The sequence below is a fragment of the Zonotrichia albicollis genome, chromosome 38 (genome assembly GCF_047830755.1).
Source record: "Zonotrichia albicollis isolate bZonAlb1 chromosome 38, bZonAlb1.hap1, whole genome shotgun sequence".
In the NCBI taxonomy this organism is placed as follows: Eukaryota; Metazoa; Chordata; class Aves; order Passeriformes; family Passerellidae; genus Zonotrichia; species Zonotrichia albicollis.
This window is the reverse complement of record NC_133856.1, coordinates 999,507-1,015,126: the sequence shown is the minus strand read 5'-3', so window position 1 is coordinate 1,015,126 and position 15,620 is coordinate 999,507. Positions and strand designations below refer to the sequence as shown.

General features: G+C 51.7%; 1 pseudogene; it reads left to right on the top strand.

Moving 5' to 3' along the window:
• The first annotated feature begins 2,460 nt into the window (after positions 1-2,460).
• The window catches only part of LOC141726680 (glycogen [starch] synthase, muscle-like), a 39,579-nt pseudogene continuing 26,419 nt past the window's right edge, over positions 2,461-15,620 (top strand).

Here is a 15,620-nt window from a genome sequence, read left to right as displayed (position 1 = left end):
GGAGGGGGTCTCATGAGTGAGGAGGGGGTCCCATGGATGGGGGGGGGGGGGTCCTGGGGGGGGTTATGGGGTTTTGGGGGGGGGTCTCATGAGAGGTGGTGGGTCCCATGGGGGGCTTTTGGGGTCATAGGAGGGGTCTTGGGGGGATCCTGAGGGGTTTATGGGGTACTGGGGAGGGGGTCCCATAAATGGGAGGGGTCTTGGGGGGTTATGGGGTTTTGGGGGGGGTCTTGGGGGCGTTATGGGGTTTTTGGGGGGGTCTTGGGGGGTTATGGGATTTTGGGGGGGGGTCCCATAGGTGGGGGGGTAATGGGGGAGTCTTCATTGGTAAGGACCCCCCCCCCCCTTTTCTCCCCCATCCCACTCCAACCCCTATTTTGGGATCACCCAAAGTTCTGAAGACCCCTCCTCAAAAAATTCCCCCCCCCCATTTTGGGGGTCCCGTGACCCCTCAGTGACCCAAAACCCCCCAAATTTGGGAATTCTCCCCCATTTTTGGGATTTTCCCCCCATTTTTGGGGTCCCACTTTTCCCTTTTGGGGTTGGGGTCTCCCCTGACATTTTGGGGGTCCCTCCTTGATGCCCCCTCCCCAATTTGGGGATTTTTTCTCATTTTTGGGGTTCTCCCCCCATTTTTTGGGATTTTCCCCCCATTTTTGGGGTCGCACCTTTCCCATTTTGGGTTGGGGTCTCCTCTGACATTTTTGGGGTCCCGTTCCTCAATTCTCCCCATTTTGGGGGTTCCGTGCCCCCTGTTTGACGCCCCCTCCCCAATTTGGATCCCTCCCAGGACCATTCCCACTTTTAGGGTTTTTCCCCCATTTTTTCCAATTTTCCCCCCATTTTTGGGATTTCCCCCCATTTTGGGGTCCCACCTTTCCCATTTTAGGTTGGGGTCTCCCCTGACATTTTGGGGGTCCCGTTCCTCAATTCCCCCCCCATTTTGGGGTCCCGTGCCCCCTGTTTGACGCCCCCTCCCCAATTTGGGATCCCTCCCTGAACCACTTAATTTTTGGGGTTTTTCCCTCATTTTTTGAGATTTTCCCCCATTTTTTGTGATTTTCCCCCATTTTTGGGGTCGCACCTTTCCCATTTTGGTTGGGGTCTCCCCTGACATTTTGGGGGTCCCGTTCCTCAATTCCCCCCCATTTTGGGGTCCCGTGCCCCCTGTTTGACGCCCCCTCCCCAATTTGGGCCTTTCTCCCCATTTTTGAGATTTTTCTCCCCATTTTTGAGATTTTCCCCCCATTTTTTCTAATTTTCCCCCCATTTTTGGGGTCGCACCTTTCCCATTTGGGGTCGGGGTCTCCCCTGCCGTTCCGGGGGTTCCCTCCCCTGACGCCCCCTCCCCAATTTGGGGCTTTCTCTCCATTTTTGAGATTTTTCTCCCCATTTTTTGTGATTTTCCCCCCATTTTTTGGGATCTCCCCCCATTTTGGGTCGGGGTCTCCCTGACACTTTGGGGGTCCCGTTCCTCAATTCCCATTTTGGGGTTCCGTGCCCCCTGTTTGACGCCCCCTCCCCAATTTGGGATTCCTCCCTGAACCACTTCAATTTTTGGGGTTTTTCCCTCATTTTTTGTGATTTTCCCCCATTTTTTGTGATTTTCCCCCCCATTTTCGGGGTCCCACCTTTCCCATTTTGGGTTGGGGTCTCCCCTGCCGTTCCGGGGGTCCCTCCCTGACGCCCCCTCCCCAATTTGGGATCCCTCCCAGAACCACTTTCAATTTTTGGGGTTTTTCCCCCCTTTTTTGTGATTTTCCCCCCATTTTTGGGGTCGCACCTTTCCTATTTTGGGTCGGGGTCTCCCCTGACATTTTGGGGGTCCCGTTCCTCAATTCCCCCCCATTTTGGGGGTCCCATACCCCCTGTTTGACGCCCCCTCGCCCAATTTGGGATTCCCCTCCCCAATTTGGGATTCCTCCCTGAACCACTTCAATTTTTGGGGTTTTTCCCTCATTTTTTGTGATTTTCCCCCCATTTTTTGTGATTTTCCCCCCTATTTTCGGGGTCCCACCTTTCCCATTTTGGGTCGGGGTCTCCCCTGCCGTTCCGGGGGTCCCCCCCTGACGCCCCCTCCCCAATTTGGGATCCCTCCCTGAACCACTTCCATTTTTGGGGTTTTTCCCTCATTTTTTGTGATTTTCCCCCCATTTTTTGGGATCTCCCCCATTTTTGGGGTCGCACCTTTCCCATTTTGGGTCGGGGTCTCCCCTGACATTTTGGGGGTCTCGTTCCTCAATTCCCCCCCATTTTGGGGGTCCCATGCCCCCTGTTTGACGCCCCCCTCCCCCAATTTGGGATCCCTCCCTGAACCACTTTAATTTTTGAGATTTTCCCTCATTTTTTGTGATTTTCCCCCCATTTTTTCCAATTTTCCCCCCATTTTTGGGGTCCCCACCTTTCCCATTTTGGGTCGGGGTCCCCCCCTGACGCCCCCTCCCCAATTTTGCCCCCCAGATGCCGCTGGCCCGCTCGGTGTCCGTCAGTTCCCTGCCGGGCCTGGAGGACTGGGGGGGGTCCCGGCGCCCCCCGAGAACGTCGTGCTCTTCGAGGTGGCCTGGGAGGTGGCCAACAAAGGTGAGACCCCCGCCCCAAAATTGGGAACCGGCGCCAAAAATATCCTGAAAACCCGCTGAGACCCCTCCCCAAATAAAGCAGCTTAAAAGGTATCTGAAAAATCCTAAAAAAATGCCGTAAAAATTCCCTAAAACCCCCCAAAAAATACCCCAAAATACTCGAAAAAAAACGCCCTAAAAAAACCCCAAAAATTCCCTAAAACCCCCCCCAAAAATACCCTAAAATACTCTAAGAAAACACCCTAAACCCCCCAAAAATACCCCAAAAACCACTGAGAGCCCCCCAAATAAAACAGCTTAAAAGATACCTGAAAAATCCTAAAATAAATGCCCTAAAAAACCTAAACATTCCTTAAAACTGTACCCAAAAATACCCTAAAAGCCACCCCTAAAACCTCCCTGAAAAATACCTTAAAAAACCCAGAAATATCCTAAAAAATGCCCTAAAACGCTCTAGAAAAATACCCTAAAATACTCAAAAAAACCGCCCTAAAACGCCCCCAAAAGTAGCCTTAAACCCCCCTAAAAATATCCTAAAATATTCGAAATAAAAGCCCTGAAACTCCCCTAAAAAATAGTCTAAAATCCCCCCAAAAATAGCCTAAAAAACCCCAAAAATACCCTAAAAACCACTGAGATCCCCCCCAAAATAAAGCAGCTTAAAAGATACCTGAAAAATCCTAAAAAAACACCCTAAAAAAACCCCAAAAATTCCCTAAACTCCCCCCAAAAAATACCCCAAAATACTCTAAAAAAATGCCCTAAAAAAACCCAAAAATTCCTAAAACCCCCCCAAAAATACCCCAAAATACTCTAAAAAGAACGCCCTAAAAACCCCCAAAAAATTCCCTAAAACCCCTCAAAAAATACCCCAAAATACTCTAAAAAAACACCCTAAACTCCTCAAAAGTACCCTAAAAACCACTGAGCCCCTCCCCAAATAAAACAGCTTAAAAGGTACCTGAAAAATCCTAAAAAAAGCCCTAAAAAACCCAAACATTCCCTAAAACTTCGCCCCAAAAATACCCTAAAAAACCACCCTAAAACCTCCCTGAAAAGTACCCTAAAAAACCCCAAAAATATCCTAAAAAATGCCCTAAAATGCTCCCGAAGGACCCCCCGAGAACGTCGTGCTCTTCGAGGTGGCCTGGAGGTGGCCAACAAAGGTGAGACCCCCGCCCCAAATTGGGAACCGGCGCCAAAAATATCCTGAAAACCCGCTGAGACCCCTCCCCAAATAATGCAGCTTAAAAGGTACCTGAAAAATCCTAAAAAACGCCCTAAAAAAACCCAAAAATTCCCTAAAACCCCCCCAAAAAAACCCGTAAAATACTCTAAAAAAAACGCCCTAAAAAAAACCCAAAAATTCCCTGAGACCCCCCCAAATAAAGCAGCTTAAAAGATACCTGAAAAATCCTAAAAAAATGCCCTAAAAATACCCAAAAATTCCCTAAAACCCCCCCAAAAATACCCCAAAATACTCTAAAAAAACACCCTAAAACTCCTCAAAAATACCCTAAAATACTCTAAAAAAACACCCTAAAAAAACCCAAAAATTCCCTAAAACCCCTCAAAAAATACCTCAAAATACTCTAAAAAAACACCCTAAAACCCCCCAAAAATACCCTAAAATACTCTAAAAAAACACCCTAAAACCCCCCAAAAACCACTGAGACCCCCCCAAATAAAACAGCTTAAAAGATACCTGAAAAAATCCTAAAAAAAGCCCTAAAAAAACCCAAAAATTCCCTAAAACCCCCCAAAAAATACCGTAAAATACTCTAAAAAACGCCCTAAAAAAAACCCCAAAAATTCCCTAAAAACCCCCCAAAAAATACCCCAAAATACTTTAAAAAAACACCCTAAACCCCCCAAAAATACCCTAAAATAGTCTAAAAAAAACGCCCTAAACCCCCCATAATAGCCTAAAAACCACTGAGACCCCTCCCCAAATAAAGCAGCTTAAAAGGTACCTGAAAAACCCTAAAAAAACCTAAACGTTCCCTAAAACCCCACCCAAAAATACCCTAAAAACCACCCTAAAACCTCCCTGAAAAATACCTTAAAAACCCAAAAATATCCTAAAAAACGCCCTAAAACACTCTAGAAAAATACCCTAAAATACTCGAATAAAAGCCCTGAAACTCCCCAAAAAATAGCCTAAAATTCCCCAAAAAATATCCTAAAAAACCCCAAAAATACCCTAAAAACCACTGAGACCCCTCCCCCAAATAAAACAGCTTGGAAGATACCTGAAAAATCCTAAAATAAACGCCTTAAAAAAACCTAAACATTCCCTAAAACCCCATCCAAAAATACCCCTAAAAACCACCCCTAAAACCTCCCTGAAAAGTACCCTAAAAAAACCCAAAAATATCCTAAAAAAACGCCCTAAAATGCTCCCAAAGGACCCCCCGAGAACGTCGTGCTCTTCGAGGTGGCCTGGGAGGTGGCCAACAAAGGTGAGACCCCCGCCCCAAATTGGGAACCGGTGCCAAAAATATCCTAAAAACCCGCTGAGACCCCTCCCCAAATAAAGCAGCTTAAAAGGTACCTGAAAAATCCTAAAAAAACCTAAAAATTCTCTTAAACCCCCCAAAAAAATACCTCAAAATACTCTAAAAAAACACCCTAAAAAAACCCAAAAATTCCCTAAAATCCCTCAAAAATACCCAAAAATACTCTAAAAAAACGCCCTAAAAAAACCCCAAAAATTCCCTAAAAATCCCTCAAAAAATACCTCAAAATACTCTAAAAAAACGCTCTAAAAAAACCCAAAAATTCCCTGAAACCCCCCCAAAAATACCCCAAAATACTCTAAAAAAACACCCTAAAACCCCCCAAAAATACCCTAAAATACTCTAAAAAAAACACCCTAAAAAAACCCCAAACATTCCCTAAAAACCACTGAGACCCCTCCCCAAATAAAGCACCTTAAAAGATACCTGAAAAATCCTAAAAAAACGCCCTAAAAAAACCCAAAAATTCCCTAAAATCCCCCCAAAAAATACCCCAAAATACTCTAAAAAAACACCCTAAAAAAACCCAAAAATTCCTAAAACCCCCCCCAAAAATACCCCAAAATACTCTAAAAAAACACCCTAAAAAAACCCCAAAATTCCCTAAAACCCCCCCAAAAAATACCCAAAATACTCTAAAAAAACGCCCTAAACCCCCCAAAAGATACCCTAAAAACCACTGAGACCCCTCCCCAAATAAACAGCTTAAAAGATACATAAAAAATCCTAAAAAAACCCAAATATTTCCTAAAACCCCACCCAAAAATACCCTAAAAACCACCCTAAAACCTCCTTGAAAAACACCCTAAAAAAACCCAAAAATATCCTAAAAATGCCTAAAATGCTCCTGAAAAATACCCTAAAATACTCAAAAAAAAGCCCTAAACCCCCCCAAAAATAGCCTTAAACGGCCCCAAAAATACCCCAAAATACTCGAATAAAAGCCCTAAAACTCCCCAAAAAATAGCCTAAAATCCCCCAAAAAATATCCTAAAAAACCCCAAAAATACCCTAAAAACCACTGAGAACCCCCCCCAAATAAAACAGCTTAAAAGATACCTAAAAAATCCTAAAAAATTGCCCTAAAAAAACCCAAACATTCTCTAAAATCCCCACCCAAAAATACCCTAAAAACCACCCTAAAACCTCGTTGAAAAACACCCTAAAAAAACCCAAAAATATCCTAAAAAACGCCTAAAACGCTCTCAAAAAATACCCTAAAACACTCGAAAAAAATGCCCTAAAATTCGCCAAAAATAGCCTTAACCCCCCCTAAAAATACCCCAAAATACTCGAATAAAAGCCCTGAAACTCCCCAAAAAAATAGACCTAAAATCCCCCAAAAAATATCCTAAAAAACCCCAAAAATACCCTAAAAACCACTGAGACCCCCCCAAATAAAGCAGCTAAAAGATACCTGAAAAATCCTAAAATAAACGCCCTAAAAAACCTAAACATTCCATAAATCCCCACCCAAAAATACCCTAAAAACCACCCTGAAACCTCCCTGAAAAATACCCTAAAAAAACCCAAAAATATCCTAAAAAATGCCCTAAAATGCTCCTGAAAAATACCCTAAAACCCCCCAAAAAAACCGCCCTAAAACGCCCCCAAAAGTAGCCTAAAACCCCCCTAAAAATATCCTAAAATATTCAAATAAAAGCCCTAAAACTCCCCAAAAAAGAACCTAAAATCCCCCAAAAAATTAGCCTAAAAAACCCCAAAAAATACCCCTAAAAACCCCCCAAAATCCCTCCAGATCCCCCCTGGACCCCCCAAAATCCCTCTTGTGCCCCCCCAGATCCCCCTTGGGACCCCCCAAAATCCCCCCTGGATTCCCCAAATCCCCCTGGGCCCCCTCAAATTTTCCTGGGACCCCAAATTTCCTCTGAACCCCCCCCCCAGAATCTTCCAAATCCTTCCAGGACCCCCCAGATCCCCCAAAGTCCCCCCAGGACCCCCCAAAATCCTCCCAGGACCCCCCAAACCCCTCCTGGAGCCCCCAAATCCCCCCCCAGGACCCCCAATTTCCTCCTGAACCCTCCCTGGATCCCCCAAATCCTCCCAGGACCCCCAAAATCCCATCCAGAACCCCCAAATTCCCCCCAAATACCCCCTGGGACCCCCCCAAACCCCCCAGGACCCCCCAAACCCCTCCTGGGACATCCCAGGACCCCCCAAACCCCTCCCCCAAATGGGAATTTTGGGGGATTTTTGGAAGCTCCCGGTCCATTAAGGGTTAATGGGAGCCGCGGTGCATTGTGGGAAACTCCCGGTGCCGCGGGGCATCATGGGAGGGGTCAGGGGCATCACCGTGTCCCACAATGCACCGCGGGATGGGATTTTGGGGGGGTCCCAGGGGGGTTTGGGGGGTCCTGGAGGGGATTTAGGGGGTCCCAGGGAGATTTTGGGGGGTCCTGGGGGGGATTTGGGGATCCCAGAGGGGTTCTGGGGGGATTTTAGGGGGTTCTGGAGAGGTTTTGGGGGGTCCTGGAGGGGTTTTAGGGAGTCCCAGGGGGGATTAGGGGGGTTCTGGAGAGGTTTTAGTGGGTCCTGAAGGGAATTTGGGGGGTCCCAGGGAGATTTTGGGGGGTCCCAGAGGGGGTTTGGGGGGTCCCAGGGAGATTTTGGGGGGTCCTGGGGAGATTTTGGGGGTTCTGGAGAGGTTTTGGGGGGGTCCTGGAGGGGTTTTAGGGAGTCCCAGGGGGGATTAGGGGGGTTCTGGGGAGATTTTAGGGGGTCCCAGAGGGGGTTTAGGGGTTCTGGAGGGGATTTGGGGGGTCCCAGGGAGATTTTGGGGGGTCCTGGAGGTGATTTGGGGGGTCCAAGGAGGATTTGGGGGTTCTGGAGGGGATTTGGGGGGATCCCAGGGAGATTTTGGGGGGTCCTGGGGGGATTTTAGGGGGTCCTGGAGAGGTTTTGGGGGGTCCTGGAGGGGTTTTAGGGGGTCCTGGAGGGAATTTGGGGGGTCCCAGGGGGAATTTAGGGGGTCCAAGGAGGATTTGGGGGCTCCTGGAGGGGTTTTGGGGGGGGTCCCAGGGGGATTTTGAGGGGTCCTGGAGGGAATTTGGGGGGTCCCAGAAGGATTTAGGGGCTCCCATAGGAGATTTTGGGGGTCTCGGGGATTTTGGGGTGTCCTGGAGGGAATTTGGGGCATCTTGGAGGGAATTTGGGGGATACCAAGGTGGATTTGGGGGGATCCTGGAGGGGATTTTGGGGGGTCCCAGGTGTGTTGAGGGATTTTGGGGGCTCCTGGATGGGATTTGAGGGGTCCTAGGGAGTGTTTGGGGGGGTCCAATTTGTGTCTGAGGGGTTTTGGGGGGTCCTGGATGGGATTTGGGGGGTCCTGGGGGGGATTTAGGGGAGTCCAGGAGGGGATTTAAAGGGTCCCAAGTACCCAAGGTGGTTCCCAGGAATTTGGGGATGGATTTGGGGTGGATTTTGGGGTTATTTAGGATAAATTTGGGGTGCCCCTGACCCCGTTATCCCCCCTCCCCAAAAGTGGGTGGGATCTACACGGTGCTGCCCATGGGATCCTTTCATGGGCTCAGGGTTGGGATTTGGGGTTTGGGATTTGGGATTTGGGGTTTGGGGTTTGGGGTTTGGGGTGTCCCAGGCACCCAGGAATTCGGGGTGAATTTGGGGTGGATTTTGGGGTTATTTAGGGTAAATTTGGGGTCCCCCTGACCCCGTTATTCCCCCAAAAGTTGGTGGGATCTACACGGTGCTGCCCATGGGGTCCTTATATGGGGTCAGGATTGGGATTTGGGATTTGGGGTTTGGGGTGTCCCAGGTACCGAGGTTAAGCTCAGGTTTTTGGGGTGGATTTTGGGGCTATTTAGGGTAAATTTGGGGTGTCCCTGACCCCGTTATCCCCCCAAAAGTTGGGTGGTATCTGCACGGTGTTCCCCTATGAATGAGCCATGGGATCCCAGGTGTGTCAGCGTTGGGATTTGGGGTGTTCCAGGCACCCAGGAATTCGGGGTGAATTTGGGGTGGATTTTGGGGCTATTTAGGGTAAATTTGGGGTGTCCCTGACCCCGTTATCCCCCCAAAAGTGGGAGGGATCTGCACGGTGTTCCCCTATGAATGAGCCATGGGATCCCAGGTGTGTCAGCGTTGGGATTTGGGATTTGGGGTGTCCCAGGTTCCCAGGAATTTGGGGTGAATTTAGGATGGATTTTGGGGTTATTTAGGGTAAATTTGGGATCCCCCTGACCCCATTATCCCCCTCCCCACAGTGGGTGGGATTTACACGGTGCTGCCCATGGGGTCAGGATTGGGATTTGGGATTTGGGGTGTCCCAGGTACCCAGGAATTTGGGGTGAATTTGGGGTGGATTTAGGGGTTATTTAGGATAAATTTGGGGTGTCCCTGACCCCGTTATCTCCCCTCCCCACAGTGGGGTGGGATCTACACGGTGCTGCCCATGGGATCCTTTTATGGGGTCAGGATTGGGATTTGGGGTTTGGGATTTGGGATTTGGGGTGTCCCAGATATTTGGGGTGGGCTCATCTATTTGGGATGGATTTGGGGTGGATTTTGGGGTTATTTAGGATAAATTTGGGGTCCCCCTGACCCCGTTATCCCTCAACATTTGGGGGTATGTACACAGTGCTGCCCTATGAATAATCCATGGGATCAGGTTTGGGATTTGGGGTTTGGGATGTCCCAGGTTCCCAGGTATTTGGGGTGAATTTGGGGTGGATTTAGGGGTTATTTAGGATAAATTTGGGGTGCCCCTGACCCCATTATTCCCCCACAGTGGGGGGGATCTACACGGTGCTGCCCATGGGGTCAGGATTGGGGTTTGGGGTTTGGGATTTGGGATTTGGGGTGTCCCAGGTTCCCAGGAATTCGGGGTGAATTTGGGGTGGATTTTGGGGTTATTTAGGATAAATTTGGGGTGCCCCTGACCCCGTTATCCCCCCACCCCAAAAGTTGGTGGGATCTACACGGTGCTGCCCATGGGATCCTTTTATGGGGTCAGGATTGGGATTTGGGGTTTGGGGTTTGGGATTTGGGGTGTCCCAGGTATTTGGGGTGCGCTCATCTATTTGGGATGGATTTGGGATGGATTTTGGGGTTATTTAGGATAAATTTGGGGTGCCCCTGACCCCGTTATTCCCCTCCCCACAGTGGGTGGGATCTACACGGTGCTGCCGTGTGAGTGACCCATGGGGTCAGGATTGGGGTTTGGGATTTGGGGTGTCCCAGGTTCCCAGGAATTCGGGGTGAATTTGGGATGGATTTAGGGCAAATTTAGGATAAATTTGGGGTGCCCCTGACCCCATTATCCCCCTCCCCACAGTGGGTGGGATTTACACAATGTTCCCCTATGAATGAGCCATGGGATCAGGATTGGGATTTGGGATTTGGGATTTGGGGTGTCCCAGGCACCCAGGATTGCTCAGGTGGTTCCCAGGAATTCAGAGTGAATTTGGGGTGGATTTTGGGGTTATTTAGGATAAATTTGGGAATATTTGGGGTGTCCCTGACCCCGTTATCTCCCCACAGTGGGTGGGATCTACACGGTGCTCCAGACCAAGGCGCGCGTGACGGCCGACGAGTGGGGCGAGAGCTACGTGCTGGTGGGGCCCTACGTGGAGAGCGCCGTGCGCACCCAGGTGGAGCTGCTGGAGCCGCCCCAGCCCGCCCTGCGCCGCACCCTGGCGGCCATGAACGCCCAGGGCTGCAAGGTGGGCACGCCTGGCACACCTGGGCACACCTGGGGGCACCTATGGGGCAGTTATGGGGGAGTTATGGGGGTTTATGGGGGAGTTATGGGGGTTTATGGGGTCAGAGAATGGGTTCTGGGGTCGGGGATGGGTTATGGGGTCGGGGGTCTCAAGGGTTGGGGGGTACCTGGAGCACTGGGATTGCTCAGGGCTGCAAGGTGGGCACGGCTGGGGGCACCTGGGGGGCACCTGGGGGGCACCTATGGGGGAGTTATGGGGGCACCTGGGGGCACCTGGATGCACCTATGGGGGTTTATGGGGTCAGGGATGGGTTATGGGGTGACAGAGGGAGTTATGGGGTTATGGGATCGAGGGTTGTGGGGCACCCTGGCGGCCATGAACGCCCAGGGCTGCAAGGTGGGCACGGCTGGCACACCTGGGGGCACCTGGGGGCACCTGGGGGCACCTATGGGGCAGTTATGGGGGTTTATGGGGGAGTTATGGGGGTTTATGGGGTCAGGGATGGGTTATGGGGGAGTTATGGGGGTTTATGGGGTCAGGGAATGGAGGGTCTCCAGGGTTGGAGGGTGCCCACAAAGCCATGAACGCCCAGGGCTGCAAGGTGGGCACAGCTGGCACACCTGGGCACACCTGGGCACACCTGGGGGCACCTGGGGGGCAGTTATGGGGGGTTATGGGGGAGTTATGGGGGTTTATGGGGTCAGGGAATGGAGCTCCCCCAGCCCGCCCTGCGCCGCACCCTGGCGGCCATGAACGCCCAGGGCTGCAAGGTGGGCACCCCTGGCACACCTGGGCACACCTGGGGGCACCTATGGGGGAGTTATGGGGGAGTTATGGGGGTTTATGGGGGGGTTATGGGGGTTTATGAGGGTTTATGGGGTCAGGGAATGGAGGGTCTCAAGGATTGGAGGATGCTCACAAAGTCATGAATGCCCAGGGCTGCAAGGTGGGCACGGCTGGCACACCTGGGCACACCTGGGGGGCACCTGGGGGGCACCTGGGCACACCTGGGGGCACCTATGGGGCAGTTATGGGGGATTATGGGGGTTTATGGGGGTTTATGGGGTCAGGGACTGGAGGGTCTCAAGGGTTGGAGGGTGCCCACAAAGCCATGAACACCCAGGGCTGCAAGGTGGGCACCTGGGCACACCTGGGGGCACCTGGGGGGCACCTATGGGGGAGTTATGGGGGAGTTATGGGGGGTTATGGGGTCAGGGATGGGTTATGGGGTCAGGGAATGGAGCTCCCCCAGCCCGCCCTGCGCCCCTCCCTGGCGGCCATGAACGCCCAGGGCTGCAAGGTGGGCACCCCTGGCACACCTGGGGGCATCTGGGGGAACCTGGGGGCACCTGGGGGCACCTATGGGGGAGTTATGGGGGAGTTATGGGGGTTTATGGGGTCAGGGAATGGGGTCAGGGATGGGTTCTGGGGTCAGGGATGGGTTATGGGGTCGGGGGTCTCAAGGGTTGGGGGATACCTGGAGCACTGGGATTGCTCAGGGGTGCAAGGTGGGCACAGCTGGCACACCTGGGCACACCTGGGGGCACCTGGGGGCAAGTTATGGGGTCAGGGAATGGGGTCAGTAACAGGTTATGGGGTCAGGGATGGGTTATGGGGTCAGGGGTCTCAAGGGTGGGGGGTACCCGGAGCACTGGGATTGCTCAGGGCTGCAAGGTGGGCACGGCTGGCACACCTGGGGGCACCTGGGGGCACCTGGGGGGCACCTATGGGGGTTTATGGGGTCAGGGATGGGTTATGGGGGAGTTATGGGGGTTTATAGGGTCAGGGATGGGTTATGGGGTCAGGGAATGGAGCCGCCCCAGCCCGCCCTGCGCCGCACCCTGGCGGCCATGAACGCCCAGGGCTGCAAGGTGGGCACAGCTGGCACACCTGGGCACACCTGGGGGCACCTATGGGGCAGTTATGGGGGTTTATGGGGTCAGGGATGGGTTATGGGCTCAGGGGTCTCAAGGGTTGGGGGGTACCTGGAGCACTGGGATTGCTCAGGGCTGCAAGGTGGGCACGGCTGGCACACCTGGGCACACCTGGGGGCACCTGGGGGGGAGTTATGGGGTCAGGGATGGTTTATGGGGTCAGAGATGGGTTATGGGGTTATGGGATCGAGGGTTGTGGGGCACTCTGGTGGCTATGAATGCCCAGGGCTGCACGGTGGGCACGGCTGGCACACCTGGGGGCACCTGGGGGCACCTATGGGGCAGTTATGGGGGAGTTATGGGGGTTTATGGGGTCACAGAGGGAGTTATGGGGTTATGGGATCAAGGGTTCTGGGGCACCCTGGCGGCCATGAATGCCCAGGGCTGCAAGGTGGGCACGGCTGGCACACCTGGGCACACCTGGGGGCACCTATGGGGGTTTATGGGGGAGTTATGGGGTCAGGGATGGGTTATGGGGTTATGGGATCAAGGGTTGTGGGGCACCCTGGTGGCCATGAACGCCCAGGGCTGCAGGGTGGGCACAGTTGGCACACCTGGGGGCACCTGGGCACACCTGGGGGCACCTATGGGGGAGTTATGGGGGTTTATTGGGGAGTTATGGGGTCACAGAGGGAGTTATGGGGTTATGGGATCGAGGGTTGTGGGGCACCCTGGCGGCCATGAACGCCCAGGGCTGCAAGGTGGGCACGCCTGGCACACCTGGGCACACCTGGGCACACCTGGGGGCACCTATGGGGGTTTATTGGGGAGTTATGGGGGTTTATGGGGGTTTATGGGGGTTTATGGGGTCAGGGATGGGTTATGGGGTCAGGGAATGGAGCTCCCCCAGCCCGCCCTGCGCCGCACCCTGGCGGCCATGAACGCCCAGGGCTGCAAGGTGGGCACCCCTGGGGGCACCTGGGGGCACCTGGGGGCACCTATGGGGCACCTATGGGGGTTTATGGGGGAGTTATGGGGTCAGGGATGGGTTATGGGGTCAGGGAATGGAGCCGCCCCAGCCCGCCCTGCGCCGCACCCTGGCGGCCATGAACGCCCAGGGCTGCACGGTGGGCACGGCTGGCACACCTGGGCACACCTGGGGGCACCTATGGGGGTTTATGGGGGCAGTTATGGGGGTTTATGGGGTCAGGGATGGGTTATGGGGTTGGAGGACTGGAGGGTCTCAAGGATTGGAGAGTGTCCACAAAGCCGTGAACGCCCAGGGCTGCAAGGTGGGCACGGCTGGCACACCTGGGGGCACCTGGGGGGCACCTATGGGGGAGTTATGGGGGAGTTACGGGGGTTTATGGGGTCAGGGATGGGTTATGGGGTCGGGGGTCTCAAGGGTTGGGGGATACCTGGAGCACTGGGATTGCTCAGGGCTGCAAGGTGGGCACGGCTGGCACACCTGGGCACACCTGGAGGGCACCTATGGGGGAGTTATGGGGTCAGAGAGGGAGTTATGGGGTCAGGGATGGGTTATGGGGTCGGGGGTCTCAAGGGTGGGGGGATACCCGGAGCACTGGGATTGCTCAGGGCTGCAAGGTGGGCACGGCTGGCACACCTGGGGGCACCTGGGGGCACCTGGGCACACCTGGGCACACCTGGGCACACCTGGGGGCACCTATGGGGGCAGTTATGGGGCACCTATGGGGGTTTATGGGGTCGGGGATGGGTTATGGGGTTGGGGGGGAATTTTAGGGAATTTTGGAAGAATTTGGGGAGGAATTTTATGGGAATTTTGGGGAAATTTTGGAAGGATTTTGGGAGAATTTTATGGGAATTTTGGGGGGAATTTTATGGGATTTTTGGGGAAATTTTGGGAGGATTTTATGGGATTTTTGGGGGGAATTTTGTGGAACTTTTGGGGAAATTTTGGAGGAATTTTGTGGGATTTTTTGGGGTAATTTTGGGGGGATTTTATGGGATTTTTCGGGGGAATTTGGGAGGAATTTTATGGGATTTTTGGGGAAATTTTGGGGGAATTTTATGGGATTTTGGGAGAATTTGGGGAGGAATTTTATGGGATTTTGGGGAGATTTTATGGGATTTTTGGGGAAATTTTATGGGAATTTTGGGGGGATTTTATGGGATTTTTGGGGTAATTTTGGGGGAATTTTATGGGATTTTTGGGGAAATTTTATGGGAATTTTGGGGGGATTTTGGGAGGAATTTTATGGGATTTTTGGGGTAATTTTGGGGGGATTTTATGGGATTTTTGTGGAAATTTTGGGGGATTTTGGGGGGAATTTTATGGGATTTTTGGGAGGAATTTTGGGGGGAATTTTGTGGAACTTTTGGGGAAATTTTGGGGGAAACTTTAGGGGGAATTTTGGGGGATTTTGGGGGGAATTTTATGGGATTTTGGGAGAATTTGGGGAGGAATTTTATGGGAGAAATTTTGGGAAATTTTGGGAGGAATTTTATGGGATTTTTGGGGAAGTTTTGGGGGGATTTTATGGGATTTTTGTGGAAATTTTGGGGGATTTTGGGAGGAATTTTATGGGATTTTTGGGGGGATTTTGGGGGGATTTTATGGGATTTTTGGGGAAATTTTGGCAGGAATTTTATGGGATTTTTGGGGGGATTTTATGGGATTTTTGGGGAAATTTTGGGGGGATTTTATGGGACTTTTGTGGAAATTTTGGGGAAACTTTGGGAGGAATTTTATGGGATTTTTGGGAGGGATTTTATGGGATTTTTGGGGAAATTTTGGGGGATTTTATGGGATTTTTTGGGGAAAATTTGGGGGGATTTTATGGGATTTTTGGGGAAATTTTGGAGGGATTTTGGGAGAAATTTTATGGGATTTTTGGGGTAATTTTGGGGGGATTTTATGGGATTTTTGGGAAAATTTGTAGGAATTTTAGGGGGAATTTTATGGGATTT